The following is a 12,693-nucleotide window of genomic DNA, read 5'->3' on the forward strand; positions in this document are numbered from 1 at the left end:
CCCAGGAAGCACACACAATGCACTACAGGGCACCGCAGAGCGCCCCACGGACAGGGCACCGCAGAGCGCCCCACGGACAGGGCAATTTAGAGCATCCTCAAGAAGTACACACAATGCAGTACACAACGCAGTGCTCACATACACAGTAAACAATGAAGAGCGCCCCACAGAGCGCACAATGCAGAGCGCCCCACAGAGCGGGCAATGCAGAGCGCCCCACAGAGCTGGCAATGCAGAGCGCCCCACAGAGCGGGCAATGCAGAGCGCCCCACAGAGCGCACAATGCAAAGCGGGCAATGCTGAGCGCCACACAAAGCGGGCAATGCAGAGCCCCTCAAAGCGGGCAATGCAGAGCCCCCCCAGAGCGGGTAATGCAGAGCACTCCATCCCCACCCCAACACAGGGCAAAATGCAGAGGCCCCCAGGAAGTACACACAATGCACTTCACAATGCAGGGCGGGCAATGCAGAGCGCCCCACAGAGCGGGCAATGCAGAGCTCCCCACAGAGCGGGCAATGCAGAGAGCCCCACAGAGCGGGCAATGCAGAGCGTCCCACAGAGCTGGCAATGCAGAGCGCCCCACAGAGCGGGCAATGCAGAGCGCCCCACAGAGCTGGCAATGCAGAGCGCCCCACAGAGCGGGCAATGCAGAGCGGGCAATGCAGAGCGCGCCCCACAGAGCGGGCAATGCAGAGCACCCCACAGAGCGGGCAATGCAGAGTGCCCCACAGAGCGCACAATGCAAAGCTGGCAATGCTGAGCGCCACACAAAGCAGGCAATGCAGAGCCCCTCAGAGAGGGCAATGCAGAGCGCCCCACAGAGCGGGCAATGCAGAGCGCCCCACAGAGCGGGCAATGCAGAGCGCCCCACAGAGCGGGCAATGCTGAGCACCACACAAAGCGGGCAATGCTGAGCGCCACACAAAGCGGGCAATGCAGAGCGCCCCACAGAGCGGGCAATGCAGAGCGCCCCACAGAGCGGGCAATGCAGAGCGCCCCACAGAGCGCACAATGCAAAGCGGGCAATGCTGAGCGCCACACAAAGCGGGCAATGCAGAGCCCCTCAAAGCGGGCAATGCAGAGCCCCCCCAGAGCGGGTAATGCAGAGCACTCCATCCCCACCCCAACACAGGGCAAAATGCAGAGGCCCCCAGGAAGTACACACAATGCACTTCACAATGCAGGGCGGGCAATGCAGAGCGCCCCACAGAGCGGGCAATGCAGAGCGCCCCACAGAGCGGGCAATGCAGAGCGCCCCACAGAGCGGGCAATGCAGAGCGTCCCACAGAGCGGGCAATGCAGAGCGCCCCACAGAGCGGGCAATGCAGAGCGCCCCACAGAGCTGGCAATGCAGAGCGCCCCACAGAGCGGGCAATGCAGAGCGCCCCACAGAGCGGGCAATGCAGAGCGTCCCACAGAGCGGGCAATGCAGAGCGCCCCACAGAGCGGGCAATGCAGAACGCCCCAGAGCGCACAATGCAGAGCGCCCCACAGAGCGGGCAATGCAGAGCGCCCCACAGAGCGGGCAATGCAGAGCGCCCCACAGAGCGGGCAATGCAGAGCGCCCCACAGAGCGGGCAATGCAGAGCGCCCCACAGAGCGGGCAATGCAAAGCTGGCAATGCTGAGCGCCACACAAAGCGGGCAATGCAGAGCCCCTCAGAGCGGGCAATGCAGAGCCCCCCCAGAGCGGGTAATGCAGAGCACTCCCTACCCACCCCAACACAGGGCAAAATGCAGAGGTCCCGAGGAAGTACACACAATGCACTACACAATGCAGGGCGGGCAATGCAGAGCGCCCCACCGAGCGGGCAATGCAGAGCGCCCCACCGAGCGGGCAATGCAGAACGCCCCAGAGCGCACAATGCAGAGCGCCCCACAGAGCGGGCAATGCAGAGCGCCCCACAGAGCGGGCAATGCAGAGCGCCCCACAGAGCGGGCAATGCAGAGCGTCCCACAGAGCGGGCAATGCAGAGCGCCCCACAGAGCGGGCAATGCAGAACGCCCCAGAGCGCACAATGCAGAGCGCCCCACAGAGCGGGCAATGCAGAGCGCCCCACAGAGCGGGCAATGCAGAGCGCCCCACAGAGCGGGCAATGCAGAGCGCCCCACAGAGCGGGCAATGCAGAGCGCCCCACAGAGCGGGCAATGCAGAGCGCCCCACAGAGCGGGCAATGCAAAGCTGGCAATGCTGAGCGCCACACAAAGCGGGCAATGCAGAGCCCCTCAGAGCGGGCAATGCAGAGCACCCCCAGAGCGGGTAATGCAGAGCACTCCCTACCCACCCCAACACAGGGCAAAATGCAGAGGTCCCGAGGAAGTACACACAATGCACTACACAATGCAGGGCGGGCAATGCAGAGCGCCCCACAGAGCGGGCAATGCAGAGCGCCCCACAGAGCGGGCAATGCAGAGCGCCCCACAGAGCGGGCAATGCAGAGCGCCCCACAGAGCGGGCAATGCAGAGCGCCCCACAGAGCGGGCAATGCAGAGCGCCCCACAGAGCGGGCAATGCAGAGCGCCCCACAGAGCGGGCAATGTAGAGCGCCCAACAGAGCGGGCAATGCTGAGCACCACACAAAGCGGGCAATGCTGAGCGCCACACAAAGCGGGCAATGCAGAGCCCCTCAGAGCGGGCAATGCAGAGCCCCCCCAAAGCGGGTAATGCAGAGCACTCCCTCCCCACCCCAACACAGGGCAAAATGCAGAGGCCCCCAGGAAATACACACAATGCACTACACAATGCAGGGCGGGCAATGCAGAGCGCCCCACAGAGCGGGCAATGCAGAGCGCCCCACAGAGCGGGCAATGCAGAGCGCCCCACAGAGCGGGCAATGCAGAGCGCCCCACAGAGCGGGCAATGCAGAGCGCCCCACAGAGCGGGCAATGCAGAGCGCCCCACAGAGCGGGCAATGCAGAGCGCCCCACAGAGCGGGCAATGCAGAGCGCCCCACAGAGCGGGCAATGCAGAGCGCCCCACAGAGCGGGCAATGCAGAGAGCCCCACAGAGAGGGCAATGCAGAGCGCCCCACAGAGCGGGCAATGCAGAGCGCCCCACAGAGCGGGCAACGCACAGCGCCCCACAGAGCGGGCAAAGCAGAGCGCCCCACAGAGCGGGCAATGCAGAGCGCCCCACAGAGCGGGCAATGCAGAGCGCCCAACAGAGCGGGCAATGCTGAGCGCCACACAAAGCGGGCAATGCTGAGCGCCACACAAAGCGGGCAATGCAGAGCCCCTCAGAGCGGGCAATGCAGAGCCCCCCCAAAGCGGGTAATGCAGAGCGCACTCCCTCCCCACCCCAACACAGGGCAAAATGCAGAGGCCCCCAGGAAGTACACACAATGCACTACACAATGCAGGGCGGGCAATGCAGAGCGCCCCACAGAGCGGGCAATGCAGAGCGCCCCACAGAGCGGGCAATGCAGAGCGCCCCACAGAGCGGGCAATGCAAAGCTGGCAATGCTGAGCGCCACACAAAGCAGGCAATGCAGAGCCCCTCAGAGCGGGCAATGCAGAGCCCCCCCAGAGCGGGTAATGCAGAGCACTCCCTACCCACCCCAACACAGGGCAAAATGCAGAGGTCCCGAGGAAGTACACACAATGCACTACACAATGCAGGGCGGGCAATGCAGAGCGCCCCACAGAGCGGGCAATGCAGAGCGCCCCACAGAGCGGGCAATGCAGAGCGCCCCACAGAGCGGGCAATGCAGAGCGCCCCACAGAGCGGGCAATGCAGAGCGCCCCACAGAGCGGGCAATGCAGAGCGCCCCACAGAGCGGGCAATGTAGAGCGCCCAACAGAGCGGGCAATGCTGAGCACCACACAAAGCGGGCAATGCAGAGCCCCCCCAAAGCGGGTAATGCAGAGCACTCCCTCCCCACCCCAACACAGGGCAAAATGCAGAGGCCCCCAGGAAGTACACACAATGCACTACACAATGCAGGGTGGGCAATGGAGAGCGCCCCACAGAGCGGGCAATGCAGAGCGCCCCACAGAGCGGGCAATGCAGAGCGCCCCACAGAGCGGGCAATGCAGAGCGTCCCACAGAGCGGGCAATGCAGAGCGCCCCACAGAGCGGGCAATGCAGAACGCCCCAGAGCGCACAATGCAGAGCGCCCCACAGAGCGGGCAATGCAGAGCGCCCCACAGAGCGGGCAATGCAGAGCGCCCCACAGAGCGGGCAATGCAGAGCGCCCCACAGAGCGGGCAATGCAGAGCGCCCCACAGAGCGGGCAATGCAGAGCGCCCCACAGAGCGGGCAATGCAAAGCTGGCAATGCTGAGCGCCACACAAAGCGGGCAATGCAGAGCCCCTCAGAGCGGGCAATGCAGAGCCCCCCCAGAGCGGGTAATGCAGAGCACTCCCTACCCACCCCAACACAGGGCAAAATGCAGAGGTCCCGAGGAAGTACACACAATGCACTACACAATGCAGGGCGGGCAATGCAGAGCGCCCCACAGAGCGGGCAATGCAGAGCGCCCCACAGAGCGGGCAATGCAGAGCGCCCCACAGAGCGGGCAATGCAGAGCGCCCCACAGAGCGGGCAATGCAGAGCGCCCCACAGAGCGGGCAATGCAGAGCGCCCCACAGAGCGGGCAATGCAGAGCGCCCCACAGAGCGGGCAATGCAGAGCGCCCCACAGAGCGGGCAATGCAGAGCGCCCCACAGAGCGGGCAATGCAGAGCGCCCCACAGAGCGGGCAATGCAGAGCGCCCCACAGAGCGGGCAATGCAGAGAGCCCCACAGAGAGGGCAATGCAGAGCGCCCCACAGAGCGGGCAATGCAGAGCGCCCCACAGAGCGGGCAACGCACAGCGCCCCACAGAGCGGGCAAAGCAGAGCGCCCCACAGAGCGGGCAATGCAGAGCGCCCCACAGAGCGGGCAATGCAGAGCGCCCAACAGAGCGGGCAATGCTGAGCGCCACACAAAGCGGGCAATGCTGAGCGCCACACAAAGCGGGCAATGCAGAGCCCCTCAGAGCGGGCAATGCAGAGCCCCCCCAAAGCGGGTAATGCAGAGCGCACTCCCTCCCCACCCCAACACAGGGCAAAATGCAGAGGCCCCCAGGAAGTACACACAATGCACTACACAATGCAGGGCGGGCAATGCAGAGCGCCCCACAGAGCGGGCAATGCAGAGCGCCCCACAGAGCGGGCAATGCAGAGCGCCCCACAGAGCGGGCAATGCAAAGCTGGCAATGCTGAGCGCCACACAAAGCAGGCAATGCAGAGCCCCTCAGAGCGGGCAATGCAGAGCCCCCCCAGAGCGGGTAATGCAGAGCACTCCCTACCCACCCCAACACAGGGCAAAATGCAGAGGTCCCGAGGAAGTACACACAATGCACTACACAATGCAGGGCGGGCAATGCAGAGCGCCCCACAGAGCGGGCAATGCAGAGCGCCCCACAGAGCGGGCAATGCAGAGCGCCCCACAGAGCGGGCAATGCAGAGCGCGCCCCACAGAGCGGGCAATGCATAGCGCCCCACAGAGCGCACAATGCAAAGCTGGCAATGCTGAGCGCCACACAAAGCGGGCAATGCAGAGCCCCACAGAGCGGGCAATGCAGAGCGCCCCACAGAGCGGGCAATGCAGAGCGCCCCACAGAGCGGGCAATGCAGAGCGCCCCACAGAGCGGGCAATGCAGAGCGCCCCACAGAGCGGGCAATGTAGAGCGCCCAACAGAGCGGGCAATGCTGAGCACCACACAAAGCGGGCAATGCTGAGCGCCACACAAAGCGGGCAATGCAGAGCCCCTCAGAGCGGGCAATGCAGAGCCCCCCCAAAGCGGGTAATGCAGAGCACTCCCTCCCCACCCCAACACAGGGCAAAATGCAGAGGCCCCCAGGAAGTACACACAATGCACTACACAATGCAGGGCAGGCAATGCAGAGCGCCCCACAGAGCGGGCAATGCAGAGCGCCCCACAGAGCGGGCAATGCAAAGCGCCCCACAGAGCGGGCAATGCAGAGCGCCCCACAGAGCGGGCAATGCAGAGCGCCCCACCGAGCGGGCAATACAGAGCGCCCCACCGAGCGGGCAATGCAGAGCGCCCCACCGAGCGGGCAATGCAGAGCGCCCCACCGAGCGGGCAATGCAGAACGCCCCAGAGCGCACAATGCAGAGCGCCCCACAGAGCGGGCAATGCAGAGCGCCCCACAGAGCGGGCAATGCAGAGCGCCCCACAGAGCGGGCAATGCAGAGCGCCCCACAGAGCGGGCAATGCAAAGCTGGCAATGCTGAGCGCCACACAAAGCAGGCAATGCAGAGCCCCTCAGAGCGGGCAATGCAGAGCCCCCCCAGAGCGGGTAATGCAGAGCACTCCCTACCCACCCCAACACAGGGCAAAATGCAGAGGTCCCGAGGAAGTACACACAATGCACTACACAATGCAGGGCGGGCAATGCAGAGCGCCCCACAGAGCGGGCAATGCAGAGCGCCCCACAGAGCGGGCAATGCAGAGCGCCCCACAGAGCGGGCAATGCAGAGCGCCCCACAGAGCGGGCAATGCAGAGCGCCCCACAGAGCGGGCAATGCAGAGCGCGCCCCACAGAGCGGGCAATGCATAGCGCCCCACAGAGCGCACAATGCAAAGCTGGCAATGCTGAGCGCCACACAAAGCGGGCAATGCAGAGCCCCACAGAGCGGGCAATGCAGAGCGCCCCACAGAGCGGGCAATGCAGAGCGCCCCACAGAGCGGGCAATGCAGAGCGCCCCACAGAGCGGGCAATGCAGAGCGCCCCACAGAGCGGGCAATGTAGAGCGCCCAACAGAGCGGGCAATGCTGAGCACCACACAAAGCGGGCAATGCTGAGCGCCACACAAAGCGGGCAATGCAGAGCCCCTCAGAGCGGGCAATGCAGAGCCCCCCCAAAGCGGGTAATGCAGAGCACTCCCTCCCCACCCCAACACAGGGCAAAATGCAGAGGCCCCCAGGAAGTACACACAATGCACTACACAATGCAGGGCGGGCAATGCAGAGCGCCCCACAGAGCGGGCAATGCAGAGCGCCCCACAGAGCGGGCAATGCAGAGCGCCCCACAGAGCGGGCAATGCAGAGCGCCCCACAGAGCGGGCAATGCAGAGCGCCCCACAGAGCGGGCAATGCAGAGCGCCCCACAGAGCGGGCAATGCAGAGCGCCCCACAGAGCGGGCAATGCAGAGCGCCCCACAGAGCGGGCAATGCAGAGCGCCCCACAGAGCGGGCAATGCAGAGAGCCCCACAGAGAGGGCAATGCAGAGCGCCCCACAGAGCGGGCAACGCACAGCGCCCCACAGAGCGGGCAAAGCAGAGCGCCCCACAGAGCGGGCAATGCAGAGCGCCCCACAGAGCGGGCAATGCAGAGCGCCCAACAGAGCGGGCAATGCTGAGCGCCACACAAAGCGGGCAATGCTGAGCGCCACACAAAGCGGGCAATGCAGAGCCCCCTCAGAGCGGGCAATGCAGAGCCCCCCCAAAGCGGGTAATGCAGAGCACTCCCTCCCCACCCCAACAAAGGGCAAAATGCAGAGGCCCCCAGGAAGTACACACAATGCACTACACAATGCAGGGCAGGCAATGCAGAGCGCCCCACAGAGCGGGCAATGCAGAGCGCCCCACAGAGCGGGCAATGCAAAGCGCCCCACAGAGCGGGCAATGCAGAGCGCCCCACAGAGCGGGCAATGCAGAGCGCCCCACCGAGCGGGCAATACAGAGCGCCCCACCGAGCGGGCAATGCAGAGCGCCCCACCGAGCGGGCAATGCAGAGCGCCCCACCGAGCGGGCAATGCAGAACGCCCCAGAGCGCACAATGCAGAGCGCCCCACAGAGCGGGCAATGCAGAGCGCCCCACAGAGCGGGCAATGCAGAGCGCCCCACAGAGCGGGCAATGCAGAGCGTCCCACAGAGCGGGCAATGCAGAGCGCCCCACAGAGCGGGCAATGCAGAACGCCCCAGAGCGCACAATGCAGAGCGCCCCACAGAGCGGGCAAATGCAGAGCGCCCCACAGAGCGGGCAATGCAGAGCGCCCCACAGAGCGGGCAATGCAGAGCGCCCCACAGAGCGGGCAATGCAGAGCGCCCCACAGAGCGGGCAATGCAAAGCTGGCAATGCTGAGCGCCACACAAAGCGGGCAATGCAGAGCCCCTCAGAGCGGGCAATGCAGAGCCCCCCCAGAGCGGGTAATGCAGAGCACTCCCTACCCACCCCAACACAGGGCAAAATGCAGAGGTCCCGAGGAAGTACACACAATGCACTACACAATGCAGGGCGGGCAATGCAGAGCGCCCCACAGAGCGGGCAATGCAGAGCGCCCCACAGAGCGGGCAATGCAGAGCGCCCCACAGAGCGGGCAATGCAGAGCGCCCCACAGAGCGGGCAATGCAGAGCGCCCCACAGAGCGGGCAATGCAGAGCGCCCCACAGAGCGGGCAATGCAGAGCGCCCCACAGAGCGGGCAATGTAGAGCGCCCAACAGAGCGGGCAATGCTGAGCACCACACAAAGCGGGCAATGCTGAGCGCCACACAAAGCGGGCAATGCAGAGCCCCTCAGAGCGGGCAATGCAGAGCCCCCCCAAAGCGGGTAATGCAGAGCACTCCCTCCCCACCCCAACACAGGGCAAAATGCAGAGGCCCCCAGGAAATACACACAATGCACTACACAATGCAGGGCGGGCAATGCAGAGCGCCCCACAGAGCGGGCAATGCAGAGCGCCCCACAGAGCGGGCAATGCAGAGCGCCCCACAGAGCGGGCAATGCAGAGCGCCCCACAGAGCGGGCAATGCAGAGCGCCCCACAGAGCGGGCAATGCAGAGCGCCCCACAGAGCGGGCAATGCAGAGCGCCCCACAGAGCGGGCAATGCAGAGCGCCCCACAGAGCGGGCAATGCAGAGAGCCCCACAGAGAGGGCAATGCAGAGCGCCCCACAGAGCGGGCAATGCAGAGCGCCCCACAGAGCGGGCAACGCACAGCGCCCCACAGAGCGGGCAAAGCAGAGCGCCCCACAGAGCGGGCAATGCAGAGCGCCCCACAGAGCGGGCAATGCAGAGCGCCCAACAGAGCGGGCAATGCTGAGCGCCACACAAAGCGGGCAATGCTGAGCGCCACACAAAGCGGGCAATGCAGAGCCCCTCAGAGCGGGCAATGCAGAGCCCCCCCAAAGCGGGTAATGCAGAGCGCACTCCCTCCCCACCCCAACACAGGGCAAAATGCAGAGGCCCCCAGGAAGTACACACAATGCACTACACAATGCAGGGCGGGCAATGCAGAGCGCCCCACAGAGCGGGCAATGCAGAGCGCCCCACAGAGCGGGCAATGCAGAGCGCCCCACAGAGCGGGCAATGCAAAGCTGGCAATGCTGAGCGCCACACAAAGCAGGCAATGCAGAGCCCCTCAGAGCGGGCAATGCAGAGCCCCCCCAGAGCGGGTAATGCAGAGCACTCCCTACCCACCCCAACACAGGGCAAAATGCAGAGGTCCCGAGGAAGTACACACAATGCACTACACAATGCAGGGCGGGCAATGCAGAGCGCCCCACAGAGCGGGCAATGCAGAGCGCCCCACAGAGCGGGCAATGCAGAGCGCCCCACAGAGCGGGCAATGCAGAGCGCCCCACAGAGCGGGCAATGCAGAGCGCCCCACAGAGCGGGCAATGCAGAGCGCCCCACAGAGCGGGCAATGTAGAGCGCCCAACAGAGCGGGCAATGCTGAGCACCACACAAAGCGGGCAATGCAGAGCCCCTCAGAGCGGGCAATGCAGAGCCCCCCCAAAGCGGGTAATGCAGAGCACTCCCTCCCCACCCCAACACAGGGCAAAATGCAGAGGCCCCCAGGAAGTACACACAATGCACTACACAATGCAGGGTGGGCAATGGAGAGCGCCCCACAGAGCGGGCAATGCAGAGCGCCCCACAGAGCGGGCAATGCAGAGCGCCCCACAGAGCGGGCAATGCAGAGCGTCCCACAGAGCGGGCAATGCAGAGCGCCCCACAGAGCGGGCAATGCAGAACGCCCCAGAGCGCACAATGCAGAGCGCCCCACAGAGCGGGCAATGCAGAGCGCCCCACAGAGCGGGCAATGCAGAGCGCCCCACAGAGCGGGCAATGCAGAGCGCCCCACAGAGCGGGCAATGCAGAGCGCCCCACAGAGCGGGCAATGCAGAGCGCCCCACAGAGCGGGCAATGCAAAGCTGGCAATGCTGAGCGCCACACAAAGCGGGCAATGCAGAGCCCCTCAGAGCGGGCAATGCAGAGCCCCCCCAGAGCGGGTAATGCAGAGCACTCCCTACCCACCCCAACACAGGGCAAAATGCAGAGGTCCCGAGGAAGTACACACAATGCACTACACAATGCAGGGCGGGCAATGCAGAGCGCCCCACAGAGCGGGCAATGCAGAGCGCCCCACAGAGCGGGCAATGCAGAGCGCCCCACAGAGCGGGCAATGCAGAGCGCCCCACAGAGCGGGCAATGCAGAGCGCCCCACAGAGCGGGCAATGCAGAGCGCCCCACAGAGCGGGCAATGCAGAGCGCCCCACAGAGCGGGCAATGTAGAGCGCCCAACAGAGCGGGCAATGCTGAGCACCACACAAAGCGGGCAATGCTGAGCGCCACACAAAGCGGGCAATGCAGAGCCCCTCAGAGCGGGCAATGCAGAGCCCCCCCAAAGCGGGTAATGCAGAGCACTCCCTCCCCACCCCAACACAGGGCAAAATGCAGAGGCCCCCAGGAAATACACACAATGCACTACACAATGCAGGGCGGGCAATGCAGAGCGCCCCACAGAGCGGGCAATGCAGAGCGCCCCACAGAGCGGGCAATGCAGAGCGCCCCACAGAGCGGGCAATGCAGAGCGCCCCACAGAGCGGGCAATGCAGAGCGCCCCACAGAGCGGGCAATGCAGAGCGCCCCACAGAGCGGGCAATGCAGAGCGCCCCACAGAGCGGGCAATGCAGAGCGCCCCACAGAGCGGGCAATGCAGAGCGCCCCACAGAGCGGGCAATGCAGAGAGCCCCACAGAGAGGGCAATGCAGAGCGCCCCACAGAGCGGGCAATGCAGAGCGCCCCACAGAGCGGGCAACGCAGAGCGCCCCACAGAGCGGGCAAAGCAGAGCGCCCCACAGAGCGGGCAAAGCAGAGCGCCCCACAGAGCGGGCAATGCAGAGCGCCCCACAGAGCGGGCAATGCAGAGCGCCCAACAGAGCGGGCAATGCTGAGCGCCACACAAAGCGGGCAATGCTGAGCGCCACACAAAGCGGGCAATGCAGAGCCCCTCAGAGCGGGCAATGCAGAGCCCCCCCAAAGCGGGTAATGCAGAGCGCACTCCCTCCCCACCCCAACACAGGGCAAAATGCAGAGGCCCCCAGGAAGTACACACAATGCACTACACAATGCAGGGCGGGCAATGCAGAGCGCCCCACAGAGCGGGCAATGCAGAGCGCCCCACAGAGCGGGCAATGCAGAGCGCCCCACAGAGCGGGCAATGCAAAGCTGGCAATGCTGAGCGCCACACAAAGCAGGCAATGCAGAGCCCCTCAGAGCGGGCAATGCAGAGCCCCCCCAGAGCGGGTAATGCAGAGCACTCCCTACCCACCCCAACACAGGGCAAAATGCAGAGGTCCCGAGGAAGTACACACAATGCACTACACAATGCAGGGCGGGCAATGCAGAGCGCCCCACAGAGCGGGCAATGCAGAGCGCCCCACAGAGCGGGCAATGCAGAGCGCCCCACAGAGCGGGCAATGCAGAGCGCCCCACAGAGCGGGCAATGCAGAGCGCGCCCCACAGAGCGGGCAATGCATAGCGCCCCACAGAGCGCACAATGCAAAGCTGGCAATGCTGAGCGCCACACAAAGCGGGCAATGCAGAGCCCCACAGAGCGGGCAATGCAGAGCGCCCCACAGAGCGGGCAATGCAGAGCGCCCCACAGAGCGGGCAATGCAGAGCGCCCCACAGAGCGGGCAATGCAGAGCGCCCCACAGAGCGGGCAATGTAGAGCGCCCAACAGAGCGGGCAATGCTGAGCACCACACAAAGCGGGCAATGCTGAGCGCCACACAAAGCGGGCAATGCAGAGCCCCTCAGAGCGGGCAATGCAGAGCCCCCCCAAAGCGGGTAATGCAGAGCACTCCCTCCCCACCCCAACACAGGGCAAAATGCAGAGGCCCCCAGGAAGTACACACAATGCACTACACAATGCAGGGCGGGCAATGCAGAGCGCCCCACAGAGCGGGCAATGCAGAGCGCCCCACAGAGCGGGCAATGCAGAGCGCCCCACAGAGCGGGCAATGCAGAGCGCCCCACAGAGCGGGCAATGCAGAGCGCCCCACAGAGCGGGCAATGCAGAGCGCCCCACAGAGCGGGCAATGCAGAGCGCCCCACAGAGCGGGCAATGCAGAGAGCCCCACAGAGAGGGCAATGCAGAGCGCCCCACAGAGCGGGCAATGCAGAGCGCCCCACAGAGCGGGCAACGCACAGCGCCCCACAGAGCGGGCAAAGCAGAGCGCCCCACAGAGCGGGCAATGCAGAGCGCCCCACAGAGCGGGCAATGCAGAGCGCCCAACAGAGCGGGCAATGCTGAGCGCCACACAAAGCGGGCAATGCTGAGCGCCACACAAAGCGGGCAATGCAGAGCCCCCTCAGAGCGGGCAATGCAGAGCCCCCCCAAAGCGGGTAATGCAGAGCACTCCCTCCCCACCCCAACACAGGGCAAAATGCAGAGGC

The sequence above is a fragment of the Ranitomeya variabilis genome, chromosome 3, assembly GCF_051348905.1.
Source record: "Ranitomeya variabilis isolate aRanVar5 chromosome 3, aRanVar5.hap1, whole genome shotgun sequence".
NCBI lineage: Eukaryota > Metazoa > Chordata > Amphibia > Anura > Dendrobatidae > Ranitomeya > Ranitomeya variabilis.